Source organism: Dipodomys merriami, unplaced genomic scaffold, assembly GCF_024711535.1.
Source record: "Dipodomys merriami isolate MVZ:Mamm:240054 unplaced genomic scaffold, mDipMer1.0.p SCAF_2091, whole genome shotgun sequence".
Lineage (NCBI taxonomy): Eukaryota > Metazoa > Chordata > Mammalia > Rodentia > Heteromyidae > Dipodomys > Dipodomys merriami.
Window position 1 is genome coordinate 21,738 of NW_027203484.1, and position 11,407 is coordinate 33,144.

The window sequence follows — 11,407 nt, forward strand, 5'->3', positions numbered from 1 at the left end:
ATGTGTGAGTTAAGCAGAGATTGATGGAGTGGGCAAGGGGTTGGGTAGATGAGACAGATCTAGAGAGTATTTGGGTGAAGGGGTGTGTGACTGGGTGGCTTGATGAAGGAATGTGTGTGACTTGCTGAGCAAGTGGGTGAGCAGGTAGGCAGCTGGGTAGGGAGTGCGAGTGAACTGCAGAACAAGGGAGTAGACGACTGTGTCAGCAGATGGAACACAGAGTGAGCAGCTGACTGAATGAGTGAGTGGTCAGAAGAGTTGAGTTCATGGGACACAAAGGAATGGAGTGGGGGGAGTGAATGAGGGAAGCCGGGAGTGACTGAGTTAGTGCACAAGTGGCAGCCTGATCCAGGGAAGAAGGGCTGACGTGCAGGAAGGGAGAGAGATGGGTGAGGAAATCTTGGTAGATGTTGGATTGAGCAGGTGATCAAATGAGAGGGAAGAATGCCTGAACTTAGTGTTTTGGGGGTTAGTGCCTGAACTTAGTGTTTTGGGATAGTAAGTGGCTCGGGGGAAGGGATATACGAGTGAACAAGCAGGTGAGTGAGGTGAGGGAGTCCTTGAGGGTGGTAGGAAAGGAAGGAGAGCAGGACAGAGGGACAGAAGGAGTGAAAGACGGAGGGAGTGATGCAACACAGGAGGGAAGGAGGCAGGGAGGGTAAGATCAGGAGGGAAAGGGAGAGAGGCAGGCAGTGGATGGGCCAGTGGTGGAGTGTGGGGTGAGTGAGTGGTGGATTGGAAGACTGGGTTTGGAGATTGTGATGGGCTGAGGCTGGAGAAAGGGAGTGGAGAAAAGTCAGTAAGAAGGAAGGCAGGTGGATGATTCAGAGTGTCAAGATCAGGAAAGGGGGTGTTGGCTAAGAAAGAGAAAGGCAGAGGGAAGAAGCTGAAGGTGGCAGGGTGGGGTGAAGTAGCCAAGCAGTGCTGCAGGAGGAAGGGTCAGTGCGCAGAGGGGGGGTGTGCTGGGGTGCTGGAGAAATAAGCTAGCCAGCCACTGTCCAAAAAACAATGGGAGTATGTAGCAAAATGGAAGGGCAGTAAAAGTTGGTGGAGCAAGGTTTTCCTAGCTGGGAATTAAACCCCAACCACCACAGTCAGAGTACAGAACCCTAACCACTAGGCCACCAGGGAGCACATCCCTATTGTAGCCCAGAAGCTCTACTAGACATTCCTCCCACTGCTGGACACCTAGCATTCAGCAGTCCCATGGTTGAAGGTATGGCTGGACAAAGAAAGAGTGCTGGCCTCCTCCTGCCCCTGAGCCAAGTCAAGCAGCACCTCTTTGGGGGAGGTTTACAGCCAGGGAGGGAGTAGCTGGCTGAGTTTCTACCCAGCTCACCACCAAGCAGTGATGCTGCCTGCAGGAGGAAGGGTCAGTGCGCAGAGGAAGTGAGGGAGGGCAAAAGAGGGTGGGTGGAGGCAGGATGGGAAGTGGAAGGGCAGTGAAGAAGGCCAGTGAAAGTGGGAAAGGAAGAAGAAAGGCTTCCCTGACCGGGAATCGAACCCGGGCCGCGGCGGTGAGAGCGCCGAATCCTAACCACTAGACCACCAGGGAGCGTGCCGCTGCCAGCACGGAGCACTCCTCCTGCAACCCAGCAGCGCTGCCGGACACTCACCGCCTCTGGACACCTGCTATCCACCGGCCCCGTGGGTTGGAGGTATGGCTGGCCAAAAAGACAAGGACACTGGCGTGCCGGTTGCCTGGCCGACCTCCCCCTCGCCCTCCCCCTCCGCCTCCCCCCTTTGCCCGTCTCCACTCCTCCTCCCTCGCTCCCTCCCCGTCAGCCAAGCCAAGCCAAGCCAAGCCAAGCCAAGCCAAGGCAAGGCAAGGCAAAGCAAGCGGCAGCTCTCCTCCTGCCTGTAGCCGCGAGCAGCCCGCAATCCTGGCCGGCTGCGGCAGTGTCCAACACAACACGCGTGCACTCCGGCACCCACGCCCTCTCCTCCGGAGCTGGCTAAAAGGTCGGCCGGCTGCATTGAGTCGCCTGGCGCTGCAGCGTTGCGTTGGCCGGGAATCGAACCCGGGTCAACTGCTTGGAAGGCAGCTATGCTCACCACTATACCACCAACGCCACACGCCACGGCCAGCGCACACAGCACGCCGGGGACGGGCGCGGGCCACAGCTCCTGCGGGGAAGGAGGCGGGGGTTGCGGAGTGCGGGTGCCGGTGCCGGTGCCGGTGCGGGTGGGGGGGAGCGCGTGTCTCGCACCTCACTTCTCTGTGGGCTGGGACACGCGGCGCTGCCGGGCCAGCCCGAGCCACACACGCACGGCCCGTCCTGCGCCACGCCCGAAGCTGCTGGCTGCCCCGCAGCCACGCAAAGGGACGGGTTGGGTCCAGCCTAGCCTCCTGGTTCCTGCGGGGCGCCCTCCGAGCTCCCGCCGCCTGACTGCTCCCGAGCCCTGCGCGGCACGCCTGCGGGCTGGACGCGGGCGCGGCGACGCGACGGCCGACAGCCACAGCGTCTCCCTTGGTCCGACCCGCAGCCCAGCACCCCCACTTGCAGGGCCCGCTGGCCGGCTCGTCTGTGAGTCCCGACTGGTGGCTGGGCGGCAGACGCCGACGACGGCGAGCGAGAGGTGGAAGGCGAGCGCTCGGGCGCTGGCTCAGGGGGCCTGGAGCTGCTGAAGTGAGGACGCCTTGGAGCAGAGAGGCCGCGCTGGGTGGTGGGCAAAAAGAACGCCACAGCGGCCTCCCCGTCGGGGAATCGAACCCCGGTCTCCCGCGTGACAGGCGGGGATACTCACCACTATACAAACGAGGATGACGCCGTCTGCCGTCGGGGACACAGGCCCCTCTCCGACAGCCGCCCGGACCCGGACCCGCGGCCCTCCAGCCCCGGCCTGGGGCTCGCATCTGCCCTGTCTGGCCTCCGACCCCAAGCCCAAGCCCAAGCCCAAGCACGCGCGGCCGCGCTCTCCCCACAAGCCCGGCCCCACCCGCCTGCCAAGGACCCACCCGGGGCCACCTGCCGGCCGGGGTCACCTGCCCGCCGCCGCCGCCGCCGCCGCCTTCGCCTCGGTGCCTGTGCGTGCGGAGCCGAGCAAGAAGCACCGGCCGGCCCGCAGCGGCTGGTTGCGCGCCTCCAGCTTGCACGCCGCGCGCAGCCGCCGCTCGATCGTGGGGGCGGGCGTGCGCTGAACCTCGCGGGACTGAGACCCTAAGCCTCCCCGCTGACCCCGTTTGCCCTCCGACCCCCAGACCGGCAATACGGCGCGCCAAGCGCACCCCGGTGGAACGTGGCTCCCGGCCATGGCCAGGGCGCACGCCTGGCCCTGGCCAGGCGAGTGGAGAAGCCAGTAGCTGCGCCTCGCCGTCAGGATGGCCGAGCGGTCTAAGGCGCTGCGTTCAGGTCGCAGTCTCCCCTGGAGGCGTGGGTTCGAATCCCACTTCTGACAACCTCGTCTTTTGGCCACAGGCACTCAGGGAACCCTGCCTGCGGCCCGCCCACTCACCCCAGCCAACAATCACAGCACTACCTTGCCTTCTCTTCCTGCCTTGCCCTCGCTTTCCTGCCAACACATGAACTACCCACCAGGTGGAGCTTCACTCCTTCTATCTACCGCTCCCTCCTTCTTTCCTCCAGTGGCCGAATGGTGGCTGCCCTGAGCCCAGCAACCGCTCACACCTGTGCCATTTGGAAAGCCCTCCCACCCATCCCACAGCACCGGCTAATGGCAGCAGGGCCCAGGCAGCCACTCGCCCAAAGCCGCACATTTCTGCACACCGAGGCTCTAGGGGACAACCCTGTGCCACTTCTTGTCCTGTTCACCAGTCTCTGCCCCACATACCCCCCACCCCGTCCTCTGACTCATTCCCTTTTCTCATCCCGTTCTCACAGCACCCTGCCGGGGTTCACGCGCTCCCTGTCTTCCCATCCTCCTCCTCATGGGACAGCTTGCCTTGGGGTTGGACGCGCTGGCTGCATTGCTTTCTCTGCCCGCACTGGCCAACATCTCTCACAATGAGGCACACCCAGGCTAGGCTCGCCAGTGAGAGCCAGACCCCAGGAAAAGGACAAGGCAGGGCAGGACAGGGCAGGGCAGGGCAGGGCAAAACAAGGGAACAAAGGTGCTGAGCCATGCCAACACAATGACCGGCACGAGTGGACCGGGCGGCTTAGCTCCAGCCCCGGCGTCGACCACCTGGACACCACAAAGCACCCCTAAGGGAAGGCACAGGGCCTGGGCTGTGGGAACACACCAGGGCAGCCCCGCGCCACCGCAAGTGGTGCCTCTGACCTGTGCATCGTACCACACTGGCCAGGCCAGGCCAGCCAGGCCGGGCAAGCTTCGTCAAGAGACGGCATCCACACTTTGGAGAGTACTGGTGGCTGTGGAAACCATGGCACTCGGCCACTCACGGAAGCACACCGCATGGCACGGCAGGGCGGGACGGACACACGTCGCACCTCCTGACCCAGATGGCAAGGGGGAAATGAGTGAGTCTACACTTCGCTCACCACGCCCCTTCCCTGCAGCACCGGGCGCCCCACCGCTCCCTCCTGGACCGACTGACTGTTTGGGAGCCAACCTTTTTTTCTACTTGCCCAGCTGCTGGCTCCCTGTGCCATCCAGGATCCCGGCGCACTCTTGAAGCCAGCAGTTGCTCACAGGGCAGGGAGGCAAGGGCCGGCCCTCGCCTCGCCGACCTGAGAGCACATCTGGGGCATATCCAGAAGTAGCACGTCATCTATGCATGGGTGGTTCAGTGGTAGAATTCTTGCCTGCCATGGGGGAGGCCCGGGTTTGATTCCCGGCCCATGCAATGCACTATCACAGCACATTTTGCTCCAGTTTGTGCTCTGCTCCTTACTTCCCTCATTTACACACATGCACATGCACAGGCACTGGCAAACACAACTATTCCTTTTCCCTTTCTTGCCCACCACTCCTTCACTCTAACCCATTTCACACAAACACAAAAGCAGCCCACCACACTGCACCTTCATCCCAGCCTGCCACACAATCTCCTCACCCTCTGATATCTCCTACCCATGGACATGACCACCCTCATTTCAAACTCCTATCTAGTCCACAAACTGCACTTTCCCAGTGGCCACAACACCTGCTCCCTGCTCTCCCACCAGGCCCCACCATCATCCGCACACACCAGGGACCTCTCAGGACTCCCCATAGAATCATCCCATGTCCACGTGGCCACCTTCACTGTGTCGCCCAGAGCCACAGCATGTCTTCGAATACCCCCACTGCACCACAGCTGACACCCACACCTGTCTCCACCCTCACCCCACCCACAACTCCTCATCTCCCACAACTTGGTTCAAGGCTCACCACTTGCACCTCGTCTGCTCCTTGGGCATCACTGTATGAGCCTGTGCCTGTACTTCATTACATGTCACTAGACTTCATTCCATAAACTCGCCCCGTGCAGGTTTGGTCTCAATGGAGACGTGATGCCACCTTCTCTTGTGCACTAGCTTTGCCTCCCGCCACTCAACCACTGCACACACCATGCAGCGTTTGAGTACAGGTAAAGGTCTCTGTGTCCTTGTTTTGTTGTCCCAATCCCTCGCATTCCCTCTCTCTCCCTCTCCCTCCCTCCCTCCTTCCCAGTGTCTCTCTCTCTCTGCCTCTCTCTGTGTTTCTCTGTCTCTGTCTGTGTCTCTCTCTTATTCACTCGCTCGCTTACTCTCTGCCATGAGCTGCTCTGCCTTGCCCTGCCCTCCTCACCACAGTGGACTGAAACTGTGAGCCCAAACACTCTTTCCTCACTTAAGTTTTTTGGGGGGCATTTTGTCAGTGATGAAATATCTGACCAACTCAAGGGCCTTGGCCTACCTAGGCAGGACCAGGTCTTTGGTAAGTTGAGTCACAAAGGAAGCACATGCCTATTACACAAGCCTGGTACACAATGAAGCAACGGCAAGCACCTTCACTGCAGAAAGGCAGCTGCCATAAAGGTGAGGTGAGGAGAAAATGTCCCCAAAGGTCAGCTTTCTTAGGTTTAATTGAAAATCAAAAGAGCACAGAGCAAGAGTAGCTCATGATGAAAAAGCTGTTGATCATCTCATCCAGAAGACATGTCACCAAACTGCTCACTCAATGCAGCTCTGAGAAAGACAGAAGCAATATGTTGGAAAAAAGCCATTTTTAAGTTCCATGGGGAAAAAAAGGCACCTCCTGGGTGTCAGGGGATAGAGATATCTACATCTATCTCCAAACAGTAACTGCTGAATGACTCAAGGATGATTTCTACCACTTGAGATAAACTTATAAGGCATAGTCTCCAGACAGATGCAAGAGACTGACCTCATTCTAATCAAGCTAACATTAGAAAGGCCTTTTCCCCCTTTATCTTCCATGATTCATACATCAGTCACATTAGCAAATAGTATTATACTTAGTGGGCATAATTTTATAGGGATAAGGTTTTAAACATTTTAATGAAGGTTGGGTTAGATTGTTTTAAGTCAGTGGGCCAAGGGCCAATGTTCAGATAGTCTAATGTGTCCTGCCAAGTCTCTAGAACTTTTTGGATAGCAAGATATATCACCTACTAGTTCAATTTAGGATAATTGGAGCATAAATCAAAGATCAGCAGTAACTGATATAATACATTTTTTTAAGTCTTTTTGGCCAGGTACTGGTGGCTGATGCCTGTAATCCTAGCTACTCAGGAGGCTGAGGATCTCAATTCAAAGCCAGCCCATGTAGAAAACACTGTGACACACACACACACACACACACACACACACACACACACACACACACGTTATTGGTCATGGGGCTAGAACTCTGGACTTGGGCTCTGTCCCTCAGCTCTGCGGCTCAAGGCTAGTGCCCTACCACTTGAGCCACAGCTCCACTTCCAGTTTTCTGGTGGTTTTTTGGAGATATGAGTCTCACTGACTTTCCTGACCAGGCTGGGTTTGAACCATGATCCTCAGATCTCAGCCTTTTGAGTAGTTAAGATTACAGGTATGAGCCACCGGCTTACATTAAATTTTAAAGGAATTCATGGGATACTTATTTTCCAATAAGTCAAAAGAGACAATTTGTCTTCTTTACAGAAAATAATAGATAATCAGTGCAGAAGGAAATCACCACTTGTGATCCCATAAAGATCATTGATTCAAGATCACCATGATCTACCTTGTCACCTCCAGAACTATAATGAAAGGGGCAGCATACCCTCACAATGGAGTGGGCTGTCAGGGCTGGTCTTAATCGTCATGTTCACAACAGTCTCATACAGTATCTATTATTATCCCTATTTCACAGATAAGGAAATTGAAGCATAAAGAAATTTGTTTAGGGCTGGGAACGTGGCTCAGTGGTAGAGTGCTTGCCTAGCATGCAAGCTGGATTTGATACCTGGATTTGATTCCTCAGTACCACATAAACAGAAAAAGCCAGAAATGGTGTTGTGGCTCAAGTGGTAGAGTGCTAGCCTTGAGCAAAAGAAGTTCAGGGACAGTGCCCAGGCCCTGAGTGCAAGCCCCAGGACTAACAATAAAAAGAAAAGAAATTAGTTTAGAAGGTAGGTGCTGTTGGCTCACTCCTGTAATCCTAGCTACTCAGGAGGCTGAGATCTGAGATCAGGGTTCAAAGCTAGCCTTGGCAGGAAGGACCATGAGACTCTCATCTCCAATTAACCACCAGAAAACTGGAAGTAGAGCTGTGGCTCAAAGTGGTAGAGCACTAGCCTTGAGCAGAATAGGTCAGAGACAGTGCCCAGACCCTGAGTTCAAGTCCCATGACCACCACTACCACCAACACCAACAACAAAAGAAAATAGTAAATAGTTTAACCAAAGACCATATATTAGTAAGTAGAAACTAGCACTGTCCAACACCAATGTTCATGCTCTTAGTTAATTGAGCAAATGTTCTTGGTGGGGTTCATGGGTCACATTTGGACAGAGGCATTTGTGAACAATAGAGCAGCTCCTGAAGCTTGGAGTCAGGGCATTTGCCTCCTCCTGAGCCCACTAACACCCACTATTTAGTTTCTCTGAGCTCTGGTTACCTGATCTGTAGGGCAATAGAAGTAGTAACAGCTGCTAGACTAGATTGCATTGGGAAGGAGAAAAGTCTTGTAAACAATGGCAGATGTTCATGGAAGCAGGTAGTCAGGTACTTGTGCTCACTGAAAAGCTTGTGTTGGTTTCCATTTACCTTTATTGGTTCCTCCCTTCTCATTACAGTGAAACAGGTGCTGAGTTTCCCAAAGATAATTCAGAAGACAATGAAAGACTGTGCAATCTGGTATCCATTTTAATGTGAGAGGAATAGGTAAGAGGTATGGGAATAGAGGTATTCATATCCCAGAGATAGATTTCCATGATTTGGGTATTATTTGATCATTTTCTGGAGAAATATAATCAAAGGGATGATTTCCCTAGAAACACCCTTTTGAGTCTCTTGTTGACAAAGGATACATTTGTTCCTGAGATAGTTTATATAAATAACAATTCCTTGGGTGAGCAACTGGCCTATCCTGCAGCTCTAGATCACCTAGCACCAGGCAGTTGAAGAGATTAAGGACTGGGATGAAAAGAGCTAGCAGTACCTGGGCTCGTGGGATTCTCAGGGCTGTCTCCTCCACACACAGCCCTCTGCCATAGGGTCATCTTTGGGCTAGAACTTTCCACTGGGCTTATCCTGTGGCTCTGTAGACAGAAGTGGACATGCTTGAGGACAATGAAGCAGAGATGGCCAAGAGAGTCTGAGGGCTGTGAGTGAGAGGTAGATTTGGAAGGTCAAAGCATAAAGCCTCGGACAGGTACCTATCACTTACCTTCCTTCCATCTTCCCAGGGTGCCCTCTTCTCAGTTAAGGTAACTGTTACCTGGCCTCATCAAGAATAGGATAACTTCTTGGGGTAGAGGAGGGAAAGAGGTTCTGTACCTCTAAATCATAGAGTGATGGAGATGTGCCAAGGCTAGATGCATACTACCCAACAGGGCCAGGGATTCTGGAACTGTGATGGAGATTGCCAGTTGTTAGAGGAGATCTTGAAGGCTATCTAATCTTTATACATTTTCATGCTGGAGTCTTTCCACATCCCTGTTGAGACATCACCCAGACACGTTGGAATAGCTCCAGAGCCATGAAACTGCACTGCTCAAGGCCTGTAGTCCTAGGTAAGATCTGGAAGGAACCAGCTGGTTCATTGCATGCTGAGTGGGAAGTCCTCAGGTTTCTTTTTTTCTTTTTTCTTTTTTTGGGTCCGGTCGTGGAGCCTGAACTCTGGGCCTGGGCGCTGTCCCTCAGCTCTTCAGCTCAAGGCTAGCACTCTACCACTTGAGCCACAGCGCCACTTCTGGCTTTTTTCTTTTTTGCTTATGTGGTGCTGAGGAATCGAACTCAGGGCCTCATGCATGCAAGGCAAGCGCTCTACCACCGAGCCACCTTCCCAGCCCCAAGTCTTCAAGTTTCTTAGCATCCTTCTTGAACTCTAAATGCTACCTCCCTTCATTTTTCCCTTAGAGACTCTGCTCCCTGGACTTTGGAAATAACTTCCTCTAAGAGTTGCCTTCAAACACCTGGGAGCAATGCAGTGTGGTGGAGCCCTGCTCCCTTCACTGCCACTCACTCGTTTGCTCACTGGATATGAATTCAGTGTCTATAGCTGGGCCAGACACTTAGAATTCATTGGTGAACAAAACAGGTTGTGTGTGTGTGTGTGTGTGTGTGTGTGTGGTGATACTGTGCTTGAACTCAGGACCTTGATGCCACCCCTTAGCTTTATTGCTCAAGGCTGGTGATCTACCACTTGAACTTCAGCTCCAGTTCCAGTATCTTGCTTGTTTATTGGAGAGATGAGTCTAACGGACTTTCCTGCCTGGGCTAGCCCCAAACCACAATCCTTAGATCTCAGCCTGCTGAGTAGCTAAGATTATAGGCATGAAGGCTTCTGGCAATAAGACAGATTTTTTTAAACACTCCTGTCCCCAAGGACACAACATTCTAGAAGGGAACTGGAATTGAATAATAAACATGATGAATAAGAAGTAATGTATGCTTTAATTTAGAAGTTGGTATGTGTCATGAAAGAAAAAAGAAAGAGTGGAATAAGATGATCCAAAGCACTGATAGAACACCATAGTTATAACTATAGTATTCAAGGAAACCCTCATGAAAAAGGTGAGTTGATGAAAAGGCATGGCGATACTGTGGCCCTTTGGATACTCAATGGGCAGCAGAGGGAAAAGCGCCTAGGAAGGGGGAACAAACCACAAAGCAGCATCGTACCTGACATGTCAGAGGACAAACAACAGAGAACAAGACAGAGGCAGGGATACCAGTTCAAAGACATCACCAGGTCCAGGCAAGAGATTATGATGGTTCAAAGGAGAAGATAATGGTGGTGGTCAGAATAGTGAAGTACAGGGGCTGGGAAGGTGGCTCAGTGGTAAAGCGCTTGCCTTGCATGCATGAGGCCCTGGGTTTGATTCCTCAGCACCACGTAAGCAAAATGAAAAAAGCCAGAAGTGGCGCTGTGGCTCAAGTGGTGGAGCGCTAGCCTTGAGCTGAAGAGCTGAGGAACAGCGCCCAGGCCCAGAGTTCAGGCCCCACCACCGGACCAAAAAAAAAAAAAAAAAAAAGTAGTGAAGTACACACTTTGAAGGTAATATCCTCAGAATTTTCTGATGGATTAGATATCAAGTACAAGAGAAAGAAAAGCGTCGACATGATCCCAGAATAGTTGACCTGAGCAGCTAGGTGAGTGGCGGCTCCATAGTGAGATGGGAAGCAGTATGAATGGAATATTTTGTTGTTGCTGTTGGTCGTGGGGCATGAACTCTGGGCCTGGGCGCTGCCCCTCAGCGCTTCAGCTAAAGGCTAGCGCTCTACCACTTGAGCCACAGTGACACTTCTGGCTTTTTCTGCTTATGTGGTGCTGAGGAATCAAACCCAGGGCTTCATGCATGCAAGGCAAGCACTGTACAACTGAGCCACCTTCCCAGCCTCTGAATGGAATAAATTTATGAGAAAAGATTAGTAGTCTATTTTTGAACAAGTTATCATTTGAAATGTGCATTTGATGTGCATGTGGAACTGTCAAGCAGACAGCACCGAAAGTCTAGGTTTAGAAGAGAAGTCTGGAGACAGACCTGTCAGTCACTGGCAGGAGTTGGCATGAGATCATCAAGGCAATGTCCAGTGGCACAGCAGGTCATCATGAGCACTCTGGAAATATGTTTTAGCTGCCAATTCTGTGGGTCAGATGAGCTCACCAATTACTCTTCCCTCTCCAATCCACAAAACAGCATTTTGTCACTTAGTGGTCATTGTGCCTCACAGTTCAACAAGCATTATCTCATCCTATCCCGAAGTAGTACACAAAAGAACTACATTTTGCCCATGTGACAGATGACAATGCCATGATGCTGAGATCACATAACTGTCCATAAAGGGATATGAAATGCCCAAGACCA

The 11,407-nt window shown here is 53.1% G+C and overlaps 5 non-coding genes across 5 annotated transcripts; 2 read left to right on the plus strand and 3 right to left on the minus strand.

Moving 5' to 3' along the window:
* Positions 1 to 1,483: 1,483 nt before the first annotated feature.
* Trnae-cuc (transfer RNA glutamic acid (anticodon CUC)) lies at positions 1,484 to 1,555 on the minus strand. The gene has a single exon. It is a non-coding gene; the product is annotated as a tRNA-Glu (tRNA).
* Positions 1,556 to 2,000: 445 nt separating this feature from the next.
* Trnag-ucc (transfer RNA glycine (anticodon UCC)) lies at positions 2,001 to 2,072 on the minus strand. The gene has a single exon. It is a non-coding gene; the product is annotated as a tRNA-Gly (tRNA).
* Positions 2,073 to 2,693: 621 nt separating this feature from the next.
* Positions 2,694 to 2,765, minus strand: Trnad-guc (transfer RNA aspartic acid (anticodon GUC)). Its single transcript has one exon. It is a non-coding gene; the product is annotated as a tRNA-Asp (tRNA).
* A 551-nt stretch (positions 2,766 to 3,316) lies between these two features.
* Positions 3,317 to 3,399, plus strand: Trnal-cag (transfer RNA leucine (anticodon CAG)). Its single transcript has one exon. It is a non-coding gene; the product is annotated as a tRNA-Leu (tRNA).
* A 1,298-nt stretch (positions 3,400 to 4,697) lies between these two features.
* Positions 4,698 to 4,768, plus strand: Trnag-gcc (transfer RNA glycine (anticodon GCC)). The gene has a single exon. It is a non-coding gene; the product is annotated as a tRNA-Gly (tRNA).
* The last annotated feature ends 6,639 nt before the right edge of the window (positions 4,769 to 11,407 follow it).